Source organism: Corvus cornix, chromosome 18, assembly GCF_000738735.6.
Source record: "Corvus cornix cornix isolate S_Up_H32 chromosome 18, ASM73873v5, whole genome shotgun sequence".
Classification (NCBI taxonomy): domain Eukaryota; kingdom Metazoa; phylum Chordata; class Aves; order Passeriformes; family Corvidae; genus Corvus; species Corvus cornix.
Window position 1 is genome coordinate 3,742,507 of NC_046347.1, and position 21,357 is coordinate 3,763,863.

Sequence of the window (21,357 nt, forward strand, 5' to 3'; positions counted from 1 at the left end):
GGGTGGTGGCAAAGGGGCAGTCTGTCTCTCCTGCTGAAGGGAAGTTTTGTGCCTCAGAGTTGAACTCTTGAGCCTCGGCATCCCTGGGCAGAGACAGAGGATCATTCCTGGCCTCGGGCTCAGAGCAAGCCTGGAAAAGCAACTCTGCAGGTCCTGCAGCCACCTGTGAATGCTGTGAGTCTGGAGGTGCTGGTCCCAGCAGAGTGCTCCTGTCCTGTCTGCTCTGCCGGCAGCTGAAGAGATTCCTGCAGCAGGGATTGCATCGGGATCATCTAAGCCGCCAATAAACTCCTTCAGTGTGAATTTGCCCATTTTTACTGTTCTTCTTCCCTCTGCAGCCTCCTGGGGCAGCATTTTCCAAAACTTATGTGCCAGGGGCCAAGGTGTTTTGTTAAGCAAAAGGAGAGAGCCTGTCCCTCTTTCAGCCCAGAATTTGCATGAGTGGCACCTGCAATGAGGAGTTTTCTCTACTCCCCTGGAAGCTGGGAAGGCTGGCAACCTGCCTCCCATCTCAGCTCTGCAAAAAAGTAGCTGAGAGCTCCATAACCAGCAAAGATATCCTGCCTGGCTTTGCATTTCTTGGCTTCATGTAGTTCCAGTGAAACCCTCGATGCTATTTGAACACCGGCTGGGTTGAGATTTTTTTTTCTTTTTTTTTTTTTTTTGGTGCATAGTTTAATTACAGTGAGGCTGTGCGCTGACTCTCCATTAATAATACAGTAAATTTCAGCAGCAGATTAAATTTCTCTAAAGTAGTAAATTGCAGGGGAAAGTGGAGGAAAGTCATGGTCGAGGAAAATAAGTACATTATAGGTCCTTTATTAGATAGAAGCCCATGGCATCAGGCAGACGGGTTCTTACAAACACACACATATGAGAAAAACAGGGACTGCATCAATCAGCTTATCAAAATCACTTAAAAGAAATGGGCTTCTGCTGAATGTGGGGAGTGCAATAAAACATCAGTGTAACTCTGGACGTATATTAACTGGCACAGAAGGATTTTGACATGTCCATTACTGAGCTTCCTCTTCCTGCTGGCTGCAGAGAGGGCCACATTCCTCCATAATGTGTTCCTCAACCTCCGCCTCCCCTCCCAAATTTATTTTATTACCCTTGTTATGGGCAGGCACGCTATAAAATGACATTAGAGGCAGAGCAGCCACATGAGAGATGCTGACTCTGCCCCGAACACCAAATGTACTTCATAAGGGCTATGTAAATACTTTGCTAATCTAGTGCCATCTAAGAGTCACAGAAGAAATGAAAAGTGGGCAAAAGCCCTGTGCAAGCACTTCTTATCTCCTGCTGGTCCCCTCCCAGCCCCTCTGGGTTCTCCAGGGCCCACCCTGCCCTGCTCTGGGGTTTGGGGGAGCCTGGGGTTGGCCAACAGCTGGTACCTGGGCAAGGCTTTAATGGAGATGATGGCAACCGGCAGAGCATGGGCAGGTGAGGGTTTTCTTTGGGAGCCACCAGATCTCAGAGCATTAAAACTCCAGTTAAAGCAGTTCAGTGTAATGTGTGCGCACAGAGCTGGAGGGGACAGAGGAACCCAGGGATGGGGGAGCAGCTCTGGCTCTGAGCCCTCTCTCATCAAACCCATTTTACACGGAGGTGCCAGTGCTTCATGGATGAATAATCCAGCTTAAAAAACACTGCTTAGTATCTTTAGCCATTTCTGCAGGTATTGAAAGGGAGAAATGCTTGGTCTACTACAGCCAAATGGGCTGTGCCAGCAGGGACACGGGGACACAGCCCCAGGGACCTTGGGACAGGCAGGAACTCGTGGGCTGGATAGATGAGGGAGCAGAGGGGATGGGGGTGTGTGTGTATATATACATAGATATATATAGCACTGAAAACTCATTTTAAAACCACTTTTTGGCCCCAGCAACTGCGCTTAAAATCAAATGAGAGATGAAGGAATTTTTCAACCCAAATCATAAGAGACCCTGGGGGGGGACACAGGATTATGGACACTTATAACTAATGCAAAATAAACAAGGCAAAATTATATGTAATTACTCCTAAAGTCGTTTGCTTGTTTCAGTAATTGACCTGTGCATTCTTTAATCTTTAATGCTCCTTTAAAATTCAGCCTCAGGGACTCATAACATTTATTGACGTTTGTCATGGTTAAGGCTCTGGAGGAACTGGGCTTTATTAGAAGTCTTCAAAGAAATATCAATTTAGGGATAAGCAGCATTAATATTTTGTACACAACATCATCTGCTTAGAAAGCTTTACTAGATTTCTTTATGTCTTAGAAAAAGATGGCCAAAAAGGGCAGTGCTGGGAGTGGCTTAGCAGAGAACCTGCTGCTGCTACTGTAGTGGATTTTATTAATAAAAACAGGAGGCTGTGTTTGATTAAATTAAGAAGGTTGATGCAGGAGACAGAGATGTGTCTGTTCATGGTGGCAAGATTTGTTCCATGCTGGGTGGAGAGAGGAGCATCAGGAGGGCAGCTGGGGGGAGATTCTCTCTGGCACAGACTCGCCGTGTGACCTTGCCAAGTGTCACCTGCATTTTCCTTCTGCAGAAGCCCCGTCCTCCTTTCCCTGTCACGGCGGGTGAAGTTCATGAAACAGCTTCAAATGTTATGGATCCCCCAGTTTGGAGACTCTGCACATTTCTGGGTGTCCACAGGGCTGGTGGGAAATGTTTGCTGTTGTTTCCCACTCAAATTACGTCGTTGGTGAACATCGAGCGAAAACCCAACCAAACTGGGGAGCACCAGTGATGAGCAGCCTGACAGAAACCTGTTCTTTTTGCCATTTGGGAGAGAGAAATTCCTTGAATATTTCTCATATTTTAATGTTTCCCTTATGGGGGGATATTGCAAATAGCTCAGAAACTTTGTGCCATTGCTCCTTTCACAGGTGTTGGTCTTTCCCAGGCACTGCAGATCCCCTTTGTCAGGTAATGGCTTAGGAGCAGCAGGCAGTTCCTAGAATCCCAGAGGGGCCTGTGTTGGAAAGGACTTTTAGGATTATCTCATTCCACTCCCTGCCATGGGCAGGGACACCTTCCAGTAGCCCAGGTTGCTCCAAGCCCCATCCAACCTGGCCCTGGACACTTCCAGGGATCCAGGGGCAGCCACAGCTTCTCTGGGCACCCTGTGCCAGGGCCTCACCACCTTCACAGGGAAGAATTCCTTCCCAATATCCCATCTAACCCTGCCCTCTGGCAGTTTGAAGCCATTCCCCTGATGAGTCTGTTCAATTCTTAGCAGCAGCTGACATTTGTGCTTCCCTGACTGGAGAAGGGGCACACGGGATCCTCTCCAAGCAGCCACTGGACTGTTCCCCTTGGAGCAGACCCTGCCTCCCGCCCAGGGTTCCGTGGCTGCTCCTCGGAGGGCTGCATTCAGATGCCAGAAGTGGGGGTGCACCAGTGTCCCACCTTCCTGAGGCTTCCTCACTGGGCAAGGATTCTTACTAGAAATGGTTGCTTTGCCATCCAGTGTTGGGTTGAGTTTTCTCCAGCTTTGGCACAAAGAACCATTTTTCCCTTTCCTTCCTGGGCTCAGTCACGCCATCCACAGTATTTTGAGCTTCTTGTTGATTTTCCTTCTCTTCCTCTGTCCTTGGATTCCTTCTCTATTAAACCAGTGAAACCATCATGGGGTCAACTGAAAACCCCTCTGACACCAAAAATGGGGCTCAGCAAAGGCCATTTCTGAGGAATTTGTCCTGTTTTTCTTTGAAGGGAAAAGAATCCAAGTGTTTTCTTAAAGAAATGAGAGCTTTAACAATTGGTATATCTATAGTGCTGCTGGAGTAAGGAACTTGTGTTTAGATAGGGGCCAGATTGGGAACCCATGTGACTGAGTAGTCATTTTCAGAAATACCTGGGTTGCTGCCAGCAAGGCTCCTGGTGGGTGTAAGGCTTGGGGACAGCAGCAGCATTCTTAGGGAGCTTAAATTCGGTCTCTCTTTAGCTGTCCCCGCCTCTCCACCTGGTGTGACAGCAGAGAAGCTGCCATCAGGTGATGTTTTTGAGGCGAGGTATTCTTTTTGTCTTCGATGGAGACAGCTTCCCCCGCCCGCGCCTCAGCCGAGCCGGTGCTGCGCCAGAACAAGGCTTCCAGCAGAGTGGCAGAGTTGAGCTGCCTCTCGCATTAAACACCAGAGATTTCATTAAATGGCAGAGGAGGGAGCTTGTGTAGAGGGGAGGCTCACCCCAGAGACATTACAGATTGTCTCATGCTATTTAAGTGGGCTAAAATTAGAGGGAAAGAATCTGCGGCTAATTGGACTTGTGCATTAATCATAGTCTGCTGCTGGAGTACTTCACCCATTAGAATGTGTTAATTTGGTAATTACAAGGTGAGGGGGAGGTCCCTCTTCGTAATCTAAAGCCCTTCTTCATGCTTATTGCACATATCAGAAACAGGTACAGGGAGAGGTTGGAGGCAGGATTACGGAGTGGGGGGGTGAGCTCCCTATTACCACCTCCTACCCCACCTGTGAACACACACAAGCTCCCCAGCTCCAGACACCTATAATTAAACCGGGTTAGATACTGGGAGCAGAAGGTCCTTCATTCCAGTTAACAGGTAATTAATTGTGTCTCAGTTTCCACTGTAATTCCCCCCCTGTTACAAGAAATGATGTAAATGTTCAGTGGCCTCCCGTGTTGGGGAAGGAGGGGCTTCTCCTTGCTCCTCTTTTTCTAAGGCTCCTCTGAAGGGCTTGGGGAGCTCGAGGTGGGCCTGGGAGAGCTGCCCCTGTCCCTATTGCAGAAGGCATTGATTTGCAGGCATGATCCTGCAGCTGGGATGAAACTGGTTTTGTTTCCTTTCCTATATCCCATAGATATCAGGAAGAAGATTTTACAGTGAGGGTGGTGAGGCCCTGGAAAATGTTGTCCACAGAAGCTGTGGCTGCCCTGTCCCTGGAAGTGTCCAAGGCCACGTTGGATGGGCTCTGAGCTACCTGGTCTCATGGAAGGTGTCCCTGCCCAGGGCAGGGAGTGGACTCAGTTGGCCTTTAAAAATCCCTTCCAACCCAAACCACTCTGTGATTCTATGACTCCAAGCCATTCACGGATTTGCCTTGCTCTTAAGGGCTGCTTTGCCTCCCTCCTGGCAGGTTTTGCTACATTCAGAGGTGCTTCATGCATCAGGGCAGATGGGAAAACAGAGAAGAGAATTAACAAGACGGGGAACAGGCAGAAAACTCAGGCAGGGAAATGTAAGAGACTAAACACTGAGACAGCTAGTGCAAAATATGGATTTTCTGAGGGATGTAAAACACTAATGAGTAAAAACACTGAGATGTATGTGCTCTAATGAGAAGCAAACCAGACTGGAGCTTGCAAAGCAACACTGCCTCCAGTGCCTTTATTCTGGCAGGAGGCTCCTTTCCCAGCTCTGCCCTTAGAGATGCTCAGAGAAGAAAAACCCCTTCATGTAAGATCCCATTTTTCCCTCTGCCTGTCCATTTGCTGCTTTACCTGTGGGGGCAACAGCCTTTCGGGAGAGGGGGGTGGTGGTTTCCCCTCCACCTTGAACCTGGGCAGGGCAATATTTGCTGGAAGGACCCTGCTGTGCCGACAGAGCCCCGCATAAACCCGGCTGCCGTTCCCAGCCCATTTCCCAGCCTATTTCCTTGCAATTGCAGCTGCTCTGCAATCTCTGCAAAGGTCGCAGCCGCTCGCCATGAGTGACTTCAGCTGTGATATATTTGTGGGCAGCCCCGGCGGTTGCAGGCAGCCCTCACAAACACTGACCTGAAATAGTGACCTCCACAAACCACATCATTTTCCACTTGGGCACCTCCAGATTGGTTCTCCGGATCTGCAAAACCAGAAGGCCAGTTCTGACTCCAGCGCAATAATTTGCTGGCTCATTAGCACTAACTCCTTAAAGGGGCACCTTTAATGTTACTAAGCCTAAAAATGTGACCTATTTCCCCCTCCTCTCTTTTAGCTCCTTGCAAATTCCCTGTCGTTAAGCTGTGTGTACTCTCATCCTTCTACACCTCCTGAAAGATCAGAAGTCTTGTGAGCAAAATAAAAAAAACCTGCCCTAAAATGGGTCCAAATGCTGTGTTGCAGCCAAATTGAAACCTTTCAGAATATATTTCATTTAATAACGAAGGAACTGGTGGCAGAGGGACACAAAGAGGAGCTCAGCCTTCTTCTGAGGTCTGTCTGCTCTCTGGTGTCACAATTTGGGACCATCAAAGAGCATCTTTGCAGTAAAATGCTTCACAATAAACCAGCAGCAGGTATCAAGGACAGGAGGTGTGTTTATCCAACAGATTTTAATTTTACTAAACTTGCAGAGAGCTGCAATAAACTGTAAGAAAAGCAGTTGTGGTTGAAGCAGCCCAGTTTTTATTAAAAATTACTTGCATTTTCTGAAACCAACACTGGAAGTTGGAAGGGTGAGAAGGATCCTTTTAGTACTACGAACTGTGCATGTGGGCTACAGACTGTACCCACTGGAATAAAGTGATTACCACCCTCATTAAGCGGATAAAGACCATTCACTGCTGTCTATTTCGGGGATGACTAATGTGAATCCTCGTTCAACACAGTGGATGCTGAAGGGATAATTTTGTTGGAACAGGTCTATAATGCACAGTGACGAGGTGTGAAAGGCACTTCTTCTGTGCAAGCCACTTTGCACATCCAGGCTGAGCTCCTGGACTTTAATTAGCAGCACCTGCAGCCATCCCGAGGAGCTGGTGCTCGCCAGGCCTTCAGCTCATTTGTGGTAATCAGGTGCTTTTAACTACATGATCACAGAATCATTTAGGTTGGAAAAGACCTTTCAGGCCATGAGTCAAGCCGCTGAGCCAGCACTGCCAAGGCCACCAATAAACCATGTCCCTGAGAACCACATTTACACAGTTTTTAAATCATGGTGACTCCACCTCTTCCCTGGGCAGCCTCTGCTGGTGCTCGACAGTGTTTTGGAGAAGAAGTCTTTCCTGATGTCCAGCCTAAACCTCCCCTGGTGCAACTTGAGATTATTTCCCCTTGTCCTGTTACCTGGGAGAAGAGCCTGGCCCTCACCTGGCCACAACCTCCTATCAGGTGGTTGTAGAGACCCATAAAGTCTCTCCTCAGCCTCCTTTTCTCCCCTGAGGTTGCCCCAGTTAACATCCAACAATTCACCTTAGTCTGGCTAAAACTTTGACTTTGTATCTCATCAGAAATGGAGCTATTTCCAGAAATAACTCTGTTCATTTCTTCACTGAAAAAGCACTTCTTTTTTTTTTTAATTAAGCTCCTCAGAATTATTCAATTCTGAGAAATTTGTTTCAAAATTGAAAATGAAATTCTGGCATTCTGAATATTCAATTTGTCTTCCTTATGCTTTTATTATCCATCTCCCATATCTCCATGTTTCATTTCATGTCATCAAACTGGCAGATGTCTGTTACAGAAGGTGTAACTCTTTGCAGAAGACAATAAGTTGTTTTGATCAGTAGTTAGTAGATGCCATTACTTCTAAAAACAGCAGCGTTTCACCTACTATTCACCTACTGTTTTGGTAGGTTCACTCTAGTCACAACAGACAAACTGACGCATAATTATCGTAAGTGAGAGAATTAAATGTGTTTCATTGACATTTTGGGCTGTTCTTGAACAGAAGGCTTTACAAAATGCCATCTTTTCACGGGGAAATAAATCAGCAATAATTTTCAGTGACTGTTTTCCTTACAAGAACTCCTCCATATTTGTTTCTCCCATAAACCTGGAGGCAGTCTGGGATGCAAGTGAGCTTGTGGGGTCCTGCAGAGCTGATCTCTGGTGCCTGTGTCTCTCTGGTGGTTGCTGCAGACCTCTTTGTTCCTGCTGGGTTGCAGAGCTGTTGACATACCAGAACAGTTTATCTTTAGTAAAAGCTTGCTGCCATCCCACAGCTGTGGGGTCATGGGCTCTGGGTCATGCTCCAACCCTGAGGCTGTTACAAACCCGGCTGTGTGGGGCTGAGCTCTGGACTTTTCCCAGAGCAGTCCTGAGCCCAGCCCAGCTGGTCAGAGATGCTGATCACCATGTCAGAGGTGCTGGTGACCGTGTCAGAGATGCTGATGACCATGTCAGAGGTGCAGGTGGCCAGGTCAGAGGTGCAGGTGACTGGGTCAGAGGTGCAGGTGACCGGGTCAGAGGTGCAGAGGACCATGTCAGCCCCTCTCACTGCCCTTCCCTTGTGCCTCTGAAAGGCACTGTGCCCAGGGGCTCTGCATTTCCACAATGCCCCATCTAGCTATTGACCCACTGCTGGGTGGGTTGTTTGGCATGGTTTTATGGACAACCTGTGCACCACAGGGGAGGAAACTCTTCTGTAATGTCCTGGACTTGTTTGTGCAGTTCTAGCTCCGTGTGAAAGGGATTGATTTGGCTTTGGCATTGAGTGGAAACCTCCACTGGGCAGGTGCTAGAGGAGCTGTGTCCTCACATGAGCTCCCTCAGCCTCATCAGCTGCTGCAGTTTGCTCAGTGGCCCGAGCCCTGCTGCCCAGGGACAGGGACAGCCCGCATGGATGGAATGGGATGGCAGCGCTGGGATGAGGGAGTTGCTCTCATTGCACAGACATTCACCCAGTCCCTCAGCAGCAGAGACACTGAGTGACTCCAGCTCCTCCTGTATTCCTCTTATTCCAGGATATTAGGGCTGTTTTGGGGACTTTTCCTTTCCCAGCAGGCCCTGACATGGGCAAGGGCAAGGCAGTGCAGTGGCCAGGCTTCCCATGAGGAACAGCCCTAGGACTGAGCCTGCCCTGCCTGTGATCCCAGAGAGGAAGGTGACTGAGCTGCGGGGGGAAACAAATGACCTTACAAAGCCATCTAGCTGTTTCTGAAGAATATTTGCTGTTTTCATTTAGGTCAAAGATTCAAACAAATGCAAACAAAATTTCTTTTTTCTCATTGGTATCAACAGCTGTCAGCACAGACATGTGAGGTCAGTGTTTGGGTTGAGCTTGCAGCAATAATGAGATTTTGGTTGCAGTGAAAAAACAGTTCACCACGGCACTAAGAAATAGCAATGACTGCTCAAGAAGTGTTTTGTGTGTTTGGGTCTTTTCCTCCAGTTAAGATTATTTAAACTGCCTATTAAAAATGTGTTTTGGCATGTTTTTCATACAGCCACACGGCTGAGCTGGTACTGGGTTCATGTGAGCATTTGGGGGTGTGTGTGTGTGCTCCTCAGGGTGAGCTGTTGGTGTCTTTAGAGAAATGGCATTGAGAACCTGTTGTGTTTTCAGCATTTTGTGCAAACACGTTGCCTTGCACAGATGTCACAGAGTGCAAATCTGGGAGCTGCCATGCTCCTCAGGCACCCAGAAAGCTTTTTTCTGGGACATCATTGGTAGCTAACCAGTGGTGTTGGGTTTTTAGCTGCTCAGCACTGGTGCATGTTCTCAGAGGGAACAGAGGGATGTGAAATTGGGCTGGCTTTGAAGCCTGTGATGATGCTATGGTCTGTGTTTGCCTGTGGTTCCTATTCAAGCATCCTCAGGCCTTCAAGAGCAGACACTGGACCAGATCTTTGGGAAGTGTGGAGCACAGGCCTGTGCTGGTTTGCCCTATTTGCCTGTTCTCTCATATTTCTGATACTAAAATGAAGCAGAAAGACTTTATTTGCTCCAACTGCAGTGGAAGGGAACGCTGGCAATGCACCACCGAGCCCTGATTCTTCCCTCTTTCCCTTAATTGTGTCCTTCGAAAGCAGAGTCCTCTAGTGCTAAAAGAAGATGATGGCAAACTGCCTTGTTAACCTATTTTAAGTAAATCTGTATTGAGTTTCCTGCTGTGCCTAAAAGCTGGAAGTCCCAGTAGAGTTTTATATTTTATCCCTGCACTGCACTGGCTTTCTCTGGACTTTAATTCCCCGCTTCCTTTTTCTTCTACCCCCAAAGAAATGCAAATTTAATTTCACAGGAAATAAGGATATACTTGAATAAGACAAGACTTTTTTTTTTTTTTTTTTTTGGCCAATATCTCTGTGTCTCCCACTGGTTAGGAGCTGATTTTGAGGGATCTAACATTTTGCCTTTCTTAAAACAAATTCTTTGCGTACAGCAGCCTCCCACAGGCTCTTTTAGCACAGAAAGGCAAAAGAATTTTAGCAGGGAAAATTCTGCATGGAAGAATAGGACAGCACAGGCCACCTGTATGGTATTACAGGAGCAGATGAGCGAAAAGATATTGCTGATCTGTATTAATAATTAATTTAATTTTCTATAGCCCTCTTATAAAAGTTCCTCAACAAATTTGCAGAGTGTATAATATATGTATCACTGAATTGTAGCTATTTCTGGAGTACTTCATCTGTTCCACTGCAGACATGGGGATGGTTTTTAATAGTTTAGGTCAGTAAGTCATTATGAAAGCCTCCACTGAAATAACACTCTTGAAATAATAATATGGGATGTGGGCTATATTGTTAAAGGGTTCTTTCTTTTTCTTTTCTCCTTCATGATGAGTTCCTGCTTTCTTTCTGTGGTGATACGACATATGGGTTGCAGCCATAGCCACTGGACCTATGGGGAACACTGAGAGCATATTTAACTTTTTCTAAAGGGGATTTAGCATGAGAATATAAAAAATGAGATACACCGTGGTCTGCTAAAAAGTGTTGCAGCCCATGTGTCCTTACCAAATAAAAACATCTGGAGAGATCCTTACTGGGGATTTTTCTTACTTATCACAGTGGTCCAGACACTGGCAATGCTCTCTGGAAAAAAAGTGTGCTGTTTGTTGGTCTCAGTTGTAAATTTTACCTGAAATGCCTGACTTGGAAGCACACAGGCTCCTCACCACCACCACCCTGGCATACATCCAAGCTGCCTAATGCCCACCTTGGAAAGATGTTGTCTGAATTTGGGTCTGGCTCTGCTCAGTCAAGCCCCAAGCTGCAGCCCAGGCCTATCTTTGCCTTTAGGCTCGTGTTTAACTGCTTTTTTAAATTCGGGACTGGAATCATCACCACATCCTGTAAGATGCTTGTTTAGCTTTTTACCTACTTCTCACCAAACCTCCAACCCGGCTCGTTCCAGGGGCCCTGGCAAAGCTCTCCACCAGTGGTGTGGCTGGCAGGAAGGTCTGGGCAGTGGGGTATAGCTGGGAAATAGGGTCTAAAATGCAAGAGCAGCAGCCCAGGGTGATGGGAGTGCGGCTAGGCAACAGCATGGGGAGAGGAGGAATGATCTCTCTTTGTCAGACAGCAGAGCTGTTAGAGGTTATGAGATTCTTTTATTGCACTAATTTGCAGTGCAATGTGCTGACATTCTCTCCCTGTTGCACAGAGAATATATAAATTATGCCTGCAGGACGATTAACTGTTTGTCCAGGCTAATTGTCAGTATTAAATCTTGCTCAGTCACAGTTTTAAAGCTTAATTTAAACTCTCTATCTTTAAGGAATCTGCACTCCCACTCCCCCTCCCACCACGGGGAAAAAAATAATAAAGATTTAATGGTTTAAGTCAGTTCCCTTTGTAAGAGCTAAAGTTATAATTGGGTGTGTGGATCGTGGAAGCATCTACACACGACGAGCCTGTGGAGTTTTCCTTTTGCTTTGGCCGATAATGTTCATTTCAAATCCCATTGTCTTTGCTACCCTGTATTAATTTCTGAATTATGTATTATTGTTCTGAGACCCCGGAGCCACAGCTATTCCCCACATCTATTACTGCATAAATCTTTGCTGTGTGCTTAAACCAGCAATGATTCATCCTGAAAGATGGAGAGGAGCACCAGCGCTAGAGAAAAATCTCTCTCCTGGTGAAAGGGGCACAAATCCGATGCTCAGAGCTCAGAGGGTGGCTGGGGAGGGAGGGCAGGCAGAGCTGGCTGTGAGGAGCTGCAGCAACAGGCAGGAGAGGGATGGAGCCCACCACAGGTTTGGACATTGCATCCTCCCACACCCCAGGTTGTGATCTGCTGCTGCAGCAGGGACAGTCCTGGCTGTGCTGGCGATGCCCAGGGGAAACTGCTGCTCTCCTGGCAGAGCCTGTGTGAAGAGGCAGCCTTCTGGGTGAGGCCCATCCTCGTGGTGCCACAGCAGATGAAGATCACTGGCCACACTGGCAGAGATTTCGCAGTTTCAATTACTTGTGTTTTCTTCTATGGCAGTTCTTAATTTAGCCTCCTGTAAAGACAGACAGTTGTATGAAGCTGGCCCATCTCCTCCTAAAATTTGTTGCAGCAGTGCTGTGAAGTGTCTGTTTCTCATCTCTGCTTGTCCCTAGGTTTGATTTTCTGAAGCTCTGTGCCAGCAGCATGGGTTTAGCCGATGGTTGCCCTGTCCTTGTTGGATCCAGAGCTGGCTGTCATTGGGCTGCCACTGTCCTCAGCACGCCTGGGTACCCCAGTTTAGCTCTGTGTGGTGCAGTTCCAGCAAATGAAAAGGTGGCATCACACCTTGCTTTTAAATGTACCTGATTGCATTTTTCCTGGCTTTGGTTCAGCTTGACATCCCCAGGGTCTGCCACAAGCCTGGTACTGACCCCACAGCTCGGGGACACCTGGCTGGGTGGGCAGCACTGAAGTTGTGGAATCACAGAATGCGTTGGGTTGGAAGGAACTTCAAAGATCAGCTCTTTCCACCCCCTGCCATGGGCAGGGACACCTTCCACTAACCCAGGTTACTCAAAGCCCCATCCAGCCTGGCCTTGGACACTTCCAGGGATGGGGAAGCCACAGCTGCTCTGGGCAACCTGTGCCAGAGCCTCACTCCACTCACAGGCAAGAATTCCTTCCCAATATCCCATCTAACTTTGCCTTCTCTGAGTTTGAAGCCATTCCCCCTTGTCTTGTCACTCCATCCCTTGCTCAAAGTCCCTCTGCAGCTCTCCTGGAGCCCCTTTAGGCCCTGCAAGGGGCTCTGAGCTCTCCCTGGAGCCTTCCCTTCTCCAGGCTGAACACCCCCAGCTCTCCCAGCCTGGCTCCAGAGCAGAGGGGCTCCCACCCTTGGAGCATCTCCGTGGCCTCCCTCCTCTGGACTCTCTCCAGCAGCTCCACCTCCTGCTCTGGCTGACCTGACTTGTGCCAGAACTGAGGATCGAGGCTCCAAAATGATGTCAGGGAGCTTTTATTCCATGTTGTGGTTTCTGTAGGACAGAGTGCCACTGGAGGGCTTGGGGGCTTCAGGCTTGAGCCTTTCTGGACTTTCCTTGATCTCTTGAAAGAGTTTAACAGGACTTTCCTTTCTACAGAAGTGCAGGAGAGAAAGCACTCCCTGTGCTGTTAATCTGTGCTGCAGGAATTGTTCCTGTGCCGCAGGTCAGAGCTGAGCATGTTCTCACTGGGTGAGACAGGTCAAGCTCTTTTTGACCTGGGGCAGGTGGTAATTGAAAAGCAGGCAGCTGTGGGTAGAAATGAGCCCAGTGACATGGTGACACAATCAGCCTGGTCCCTCTGTTCCTGGAAAATGACAGTGGTGACAGCCAGGAGGGAGAGTTGAGAGGCTGATGCCTTGCACAGCTCATGACCCCAGCGCTGCGCTGCGTGATGGGGACGAGACGTGGGACTACTGAGCACAGCATCTCTGCTCTCTGGTGGGGATGGGCCAGGTTTGGGAGGTCCCTGCAGGTGTCATCCAGGGGCTCTTGCTGCAGAGCAGGGAAAGGTGAGCAGGTCAGTACCTGCAGGAGAAAGCAGCCACCTGGGAGCTGAGGGGGAAACGGTTCTCACTAATCCTGCTCCTTCTGACATCCCCTGCAAAAACAAAAGGGCTCATGCTGTTCTGCTCTAATAGAGTTCCCTTTACCAGTGACAGCTTTCCTCACTTCTTCTCTGAAATCTGCAAAATTAAGGTGAGTGAAAGGTGGGGGGAGGAGGAGAGAGCCAAGTTAGTGTGAAAGAGGAATGCCTGACAGAAGCCCCCAGGAAGGAGAGGAGAATTAGCAGGTGAGAAAGCAGGAGGGCTGATCACCAGCCAGCTCAGCTGTGGGGTGGCACAGGAGAGCCTGGATCCTTGGCCTAGTTTGCAGAGAGAGGGAAGTAGGGGAGGATTTCAGAGCTGTGTGCAGGGCAGAGCAGCCAGTCCCTCTGCTTGGCCACGGCCCCAGGACCCCGGGAGCTTTGGTGTGAACAAAGATGACAGCTCCCTGCCTCACCCCAGGACTGGGCTGCAGGATTTGTTGGCTTGGGTGCCTGGGATATTACTAACAATAATAAATTGCTTTATAACATCTGTAAAAATAGAATAGCCACTTAGGCCCCATTTACTTCCATGGTGCACAGTTCCTGCTTCCAGGTCGGGCACCCCTGCACACAAGGATCTAGATGCCCATGGGATTATTTTGGGGAAACCACTTCTCGTGACTCCAAAGGGGAAGTGAGCATGTTTTGTTTGTGAATTTGAATGGCCCAACTGTAAATTTTAACATTTTTATAAAATCAGCAGAATGGGAAACCCCATAGTGGGAGAGGCTCTGGAGTCACTACATAGCACAATTCCATGGCTGCCAAGAGCAGGACCAAGGCTCCTTGCAAGGAGCAGATCTTGACAAGCGATTTCTGCCTAATCCCAGCATCTAGCAGCTGGCTTATGCCTCCCAAAAGATTATTCTTATTTCTGGCTCTTATCCCAGTGATCATCAAAGCGAATATTCCCACTCTTCATCAAAAATCTCTCAGTGCCTTTTTTGTGACTCAAATCTGATGTCAGCCAGGTTTGACTGCTCAGGTGTAAAAGCAGGAGATGGGGCTGCAGTGATGGCAGGGTTTGAGGTTTGTCTGAAATCCCTGACTGCCTCCGCAGGACTGTGCAGTGGGAGAGGGTAAATACAGGGAAGGCAATCCCATGCTCCTGCTGGCTTGTTATTTCAGGCAGCTTTTCCACAGTGTCTCTTATTTGTCTTCCCTCTGAAGGGGGAGAGAAGTTAGGGTACAGCTCTAGCTGGAATATATTTGTAAGGAGGCAGTTACAGGAGTCCTTAAAACAGCGAAAGCAGCGTGTGGGGTGGAAATAAAAATAAATACCTCTCCTAGGAGAACAAAAGAGAGGGGCTGAAATACCTGGGATCTCAGCCCGTGCTGGGGGAGAGTGCGCAGGGGGAGGGCTGCAGTGCTTAGGCAGGGGAGATGCTGTCTTTAGCATATGCTCTGCATATTTTACTGCCAGAGAAGATGTGGCGATGATTTAATATGCAAAGGTAGATATGGCATTGATATGCATCCACACCGCATAACATGTGCATACATATTTCAGAGGCGCTACAAGAAAGTGCATCGCTGAAGGCAAGCATTTATCAGGCTCGCGGTCAAACGTTTGAGACCTTCGCAGCCTTAGGAGATGCTGCAGAAGGAGGAAAAAATAACACGGCTTGATTATTATTAGTGTTTTAAATACAGAATTGTCAGGATGCTGGGGAGCAGGGAGAGCGGCGAGCACTTGAGACGCGCTGAGTGATGTGCTGAGGAGCAGCCGCGCGGGTAAACAAAGGCTGTGGCAGAGATCGAGCGAGGAGCCCGAAAGAGACAATTACTCACCTGAGGCCCGAGCTTTTCACTCCTCAGCGTGTGCTCAAGCCCCAGGAAATGAGAGCAGCCTGTCTGAGAGCTCTGCAGTTGGGGCGGGTGGGTTTCGCCTGTAGTTTTTTCGGTTTGTTTCATTCTGGGAGCGGAGCTTAGCTGCGCAGGAAAAGGGGAGGTTTGGCACGACCAGTGCAGGGGGACACAGCCCTGCACCTTCATCTCTCACCTGCGGCTGCCCCTCTTGTCCCTTGGCTGTTTATATTTGCTCCTCCTTGGGGACAGCAGGCAGCCAGGCTGCACCCACAGCCCTCAGAGGCTGCACCGAGCCAAAACCAGGCCAGCAGCTTCCTGCTGAAAGAACAAACTGGGAAACACCTGGCTGTTCAGAGCACATTAACATCACACTGTGGCGTGCCTCGGGTGCTGTCCCCCCAGCCTGGCACGGTCGCGGGCTGCAGGAGCCCTGGGGCCGGCAGGAGCAGTCGGCGGGGCAGGATGCAGGATGCTGTGCAGATGAAAGCACAGACAGTTTGTGTTTGTTTTGCTTAGTGACAGCTCTAGATTTTAATGTTTGATCACAGCAGGCAGGGAGGTCCTGCAGGGATTTCAAAAGATACTCTGTCCCCATGCACCGACTTGCGTTTTCTTTACATTAAATGAGTGCGTCTCGCCTACCTCGCTGGAAAAACTAGTTTGGGCTTAATGCAAATTGGGCTCTGTACGAGCATTTTTGCATTGGGAGGGATCTGCCCTGCTCTGCTGTGTCTCCAAAGACTCTGTCCACCAGTGCTACAGAGGCACCAGAACTCCAGTGCCAGCGCAGGGGTGCAGGGCCCTGCAGTCCCCACCGAGGTACACGGGTGACAGCTGCCCTCTGCCAGACTGGGGTCCCATCAGGACCGCCTGCTAGCCCAATTTTGGGAGCTTGCAGCTCCCTTCAGCACTGGTGTGGCACTCATTTCTCTGGCGTGGCCAGCCCAGGTTTACACCTGTCCTTCCTGGTGTCCTTTGATAATGGGAGAAGTAGGAGATGAACTGGTTGGGCTCTTTGCTGAGGACACCGGAGGTTTGGAAGCTACGCCCAGGTGCTGCCCTCGCTCCAAACCCCGTGTGCCCAGCTGTGAGGAGCTGCCCACGCTCCATGGGATGGGCTCATCTGCTGACGCACAAACCAGCTCCGTTGTTTTGCAGTTTGGCTCCTGCGAGCTCAGGGTCCTGCCTCTTCCTAGCACCTTCAGATGGCAGGAGAGCGACGGGGCTGCATTTGGTGGCGGTGGTCAGGGACAGCAGGGGCCATAGCTGGGTGGCCCCTGGAGAGGAGGACACAGCCGGCAGCGAGGTGTGGAGAACAGAGAGGGATTCTCCAGCGCTAATGACAGAGGGCAGCACTCCCACTGCCGTGGAGGCCACTGCAACTCCATCGCTCCTTAATTATCTGGAATTATAGCGCTGCTCTCGCCCTTTTTATGTTATGGTGGAAGAAATCAGGACATACATTAATTATCTAATCCGTATGTAAAGTGTCACATATAATTTTCCCAGAGCAAAAGGTTCTAGCTTTAAGACCCGCATCGTCTCTTAATAACCATGTGCGAGGGAAGAAAATAATATCCAGATATATGATTATTACAGTGGTCGTTGGCCGCTGCTGCTCCTCTCCCTGCTTTTGGGGCAGTGCTCCTTACAGAGCCTTACACTTGCAGGGTAGCCTTGAAATAGCCCCAGATTGCAGCCTGTGGCCTGGATGGGCTGCAGGGAGGTAAGAGCACAAACCCCACACTTGTTGTTGTTGTTGTTGTAGATGTACAGTCTGAATCAGAAATACCTTTGGTGGTTTGTTGGTTGCTTTTTTTTTCTCTCCTGCATATGGAAAAGAGGGGAAGACCCCACAGCATCCCTTTGACTATGACACATGGCAGCTGAAGAAGTCGATTAAGAAAATCAGTATTGCATTTATTAGCCTCCATCTATGATGCATGGTGTTATGCTAATATGCATGAATTAATTACTGTTATTAATTCAATTGAATTAATTTGATATAACTGATGTAGGCAGTGAAGATTTGTGGCGAGAGCTGCTTTTAAAAGGTGTTGCAGACAAGGGCTGGGTTGATGGGAGTGGGAGGGGGGTTGGGCTCTGCAGCAGCCCTGGCACATCTGTTTGCACCACCTGATGCAGCACAGGAGCCAAGAGACCTTTTTATCCCCCACCCCCTTCCCCTCCCTCTGTGGTCTGCTCATGACTTTATCCCCTGCTGCAGTTAGGAGCATCCTAATGCTGCGGAGACTCCTGCTGAGGGCAGGTAAAGTGTGAGGCTGATATGTGGGTAACCTGAAAGGAGAGAAGGAAGAAGATGATGCAGTCCCATCTGCAGGTGGGGCAGGAACCCGGTGCCCACAAGGAGCAAAAGGCAGGGAAACAGAGCAAGAAGGGAGGGAGCAGAGAGCAACAATTCTTCCCTGTGAGGGTGGGGAGGCCCTGGCACGGACTGCCCAGAGAAGCTGTGGTGGCCTCATTCCTGGAAACACTCAAAGTCAGGTTGGAACAACCTGATGTAGTGGAAGGTGTTCCTGCCCACGGCAGGGAGGTTGGAACTAGGTGGTCTTCGAGGTCTCTTCCAACCCAAACCACTCTGTGGTTCTATAAATTAGCGGTTCAGAACAGGAGAGAAGCCCTTTTTCCTGGTTTGGGGTCCCTCTGAGAGTTTGCTGAGAATTCTCCACACCCACTTTGTGCAGGAAGGCAGCAAAAGCCCTCAGCTCCTCCAGAACACCTGTGGGATGTGAGGGTTAAAGTCTGATCACAAATATCAGCACAGGAAACCAGCTCCTGAGTGTCAGGCAGGGGAACATCCCAGGGCCCCTGCCTGCGCTCAGAATCTTGCAACACGTAGTTTGTGAGCTGCTGCCAGGCTGAGCAATATTTGCATAAATTATTAGAGGGAAAATTCAGCTCAGCTTGAGAAATCTGCAGCTCACAGGCTCCTCCCGAGCAGAAGTGAAACCTGTGGTGTGAATTATTTGTCAGAGATTTGCTTGCTGGTTGTGGCACGGAAGCTGCCTGGGTTGTTGGGGAAAAGGGGCCCCAATGATCAGAAAATAAAAATGATCAGAAAATCAAGCTGCAGATACTGTTTAGGTTGTAAAACCCAGACGGTGCTGGCAGGGATGGGACCTGGCATGAGAGGATGTCCCCAGAGATCAGGGATGTGCTGGGACTGGAGGCCCCATGGGTAGCACAGGGGATGGGCTGGAGCTGTACACCTCCCACAGCACCTGCTCCCCACAGTGGTGCTGTAAGCCGTGGAACTAATTAACGAAAGGTAAATTTAAAAAATCTCCCCCCAGTCCTGCACACCCCCCGAAGCCCAGCACGGCCCCCTCGGGCAGAGCCCAGCATCCTTGAGCTGCCGGGGCTGTGTCGTATCTCTAAAATGACTGTAATTGGTATTCCACGAGACAAACTGCAGGACCCACAAAGGCCATCACTCCTCCAGATCATTCAATCACGCTGAAGACCAAACTTGCAATTGCTCTTAATGGAAATGCAGAGCCCAGGAGTTTTTCTGTTAGGAAGGAGAACCCGTAGTTTTGGGTGACCTCTTTTGGGTAGCAGAGTAGCAGCTAATTGCAGCTCATAGAGCTGACAGATGTCCCTGCTTCATGCTGCAAATCGCTCACATCTCCTGATAAATATGGGACTTTCTGCTGTTATATATGAGCCCCATGCTTTAGCCATCCTCCTGACTCATTTCAGTTCGGTTTGCCAATAGGTTGGAGATATTTTACTGAAATTTTCTCCCCGCTCCCCGCCCCCCCCCCCCGCTGCCCTGTGTGGAAGTGTTTTTCTGCCATTATTTACAGTATCTTGTTCTCTATTTCAGTCACCCATCAGGTGCTGACAGTCTTTATTAGGTCCTTTGCCTGTGGCTCAGGAAGGGAGGCAGACTGGTCTCACCCTGAGGATGACTCCCTAAAGCAGAGAGCTGCTGTCTCTGATTCTCTCTGCCCTTCCTGGGATTATGGGGTCAACCCACTCCAGGGCAGCATTTTCCTCACTTCCAGCCCATTCCTGATCCCATTTCTGTCCACAAAGCATCCTCTTCTTGGGGTTTGGTGGTTGGTGGTAACCCCTTCCCTGTTGGTGCCTCTGTCACCAGCCCCTCCCCTGCCCTGCGGCTGGATTTGGTCCTGCCTTGGGGTGATGTAAGGTTGTATCTCCCCAGCATCCCCGTTTTCCTCCTCCTCACCCTGTGGAGAAGCCTGGGGAAGGGAATATGTCCAGTGCTGCTCCACAGCAGTAGATCAAAGAATCATAGATAATTTGAGTTGGAAGAGAACTTACAGATCATCTGATTTCACTCCTTTCCACTATCCCAGGTTGCTCCAAGCCCCATCCAACCTGGCCTTGGACACTTCCAGGGACGGAGTAGCCACAGCTTCTCAGGACAACCTCTGTCAGGGCCTCTCCAGCCTCACAGGGAAAAATTCCTTCCCACTATCCCACTAAACCTTCCCTCTGCCAGTGTGAATCCATCACCCCTTGTCCTATCACTGCATGCCCTTGGCTAAAGGCTCTCTGCAGGAAAACCTTTTCTCTGGGCTATGATCTCATCTCTCCCTGGCTCGCTGTTTCTCTCCCCACTACACCTGAGGCGGGTGTTTGCCCTGTCCATACACAGCTTTTCCCTGCCCAGTCCAACCCTGGTGACCTGGCTGCAGATGGTATTTGGCACTGCTGCCCTTTGCTGAGGTTTGTTAGGGTTTGGATTTTTTTTCTTTCTAAGAAAAAAATTTTAAAATGGAAAAAAAAATGACTCTGGACCACAAATTGGGATGGGGCAGGGCTCTGCAATTTGCATAAGCAGAATTGTTCTCCAGAGATGCTCTCAGCCCTCAGAAGGGGCACTGCTGAGATGGTTTTGTCCCACCTGCTCTTAAAAACCTTCAAAGCAGCTCCCACAGTTCTCCCTCCCCAGCAGCTTCTGGGACTTAGTCAGGGCCACCAGACAGAAAGGGCTTTCCTTTATGTGTATGTGTGCGTGCATGTGAAGATGCATTAATTATACATTTATTAAATGTATTTATTATTCATCCTGAGGTATTAAGGTACTTTATGTTTATTAATTATACAGTTAATATGTACAGGTGAAAAGGCACTAAGTATATATATATTTAACATATAGGTGCAAATCTGTACTGTATATATTTTTTAATTCCTTTAAGTCCTTCCTGCAAATTAAGCTGATGACTTTGTGATGCCCCTAAGGACATGAGAAACAATTGCCTGCTGGCTTCATTATAGAGCCTGGATTATCCCATCCCCTCTCAGCCTTTTGTAGACCAAACCCAGCTCATTCAGCCTTTGTCTGCAGGTGGGTCGTGTTTGTGCAGCTCTTATTTGTCCACCCCAGGGATGTCCCTGTCCCCAGACAGCTGCTCTTTCTTGGTGGCTTCTCCAGGAGGATGGTGCTTCCTTCAGTGGGGGACAGCAGGGGCATCACCAGACATCACCATGTGCCAAACCCAGGTGTGATGGGGACCCAAACCAACCCCACAGCCCTGGGCACGGACGATGCTCACGAGCAGCCAGAGGCTCTTGGAGCTGCCTCTGTGGTTTCTGTGTGGGTCAGGAGCTATGAGCTCAACCCAGCTCAGCCCATGGCAGAGCCTGGATGCATAAGAACAAGAAAAAATTCTCCCTTTTTAATTTTTTGAAGTGTTTTGGTTGGTTGGTTGGTTTTTGTTGTCTAGCTGGGTTTTTTTTTTTTGGTTTTTCAATTAACTCAGCTGGAAAAAGCAAAGGGTTTAGTCACATCAGCTGCTCCTCCACTCTCAAATATTCCACTCTAAGGGCCAGTTTCTCTCGAATATCTTCCTTCTGGGGGTCTCCAGGACCAGCTTTAACTCCTAA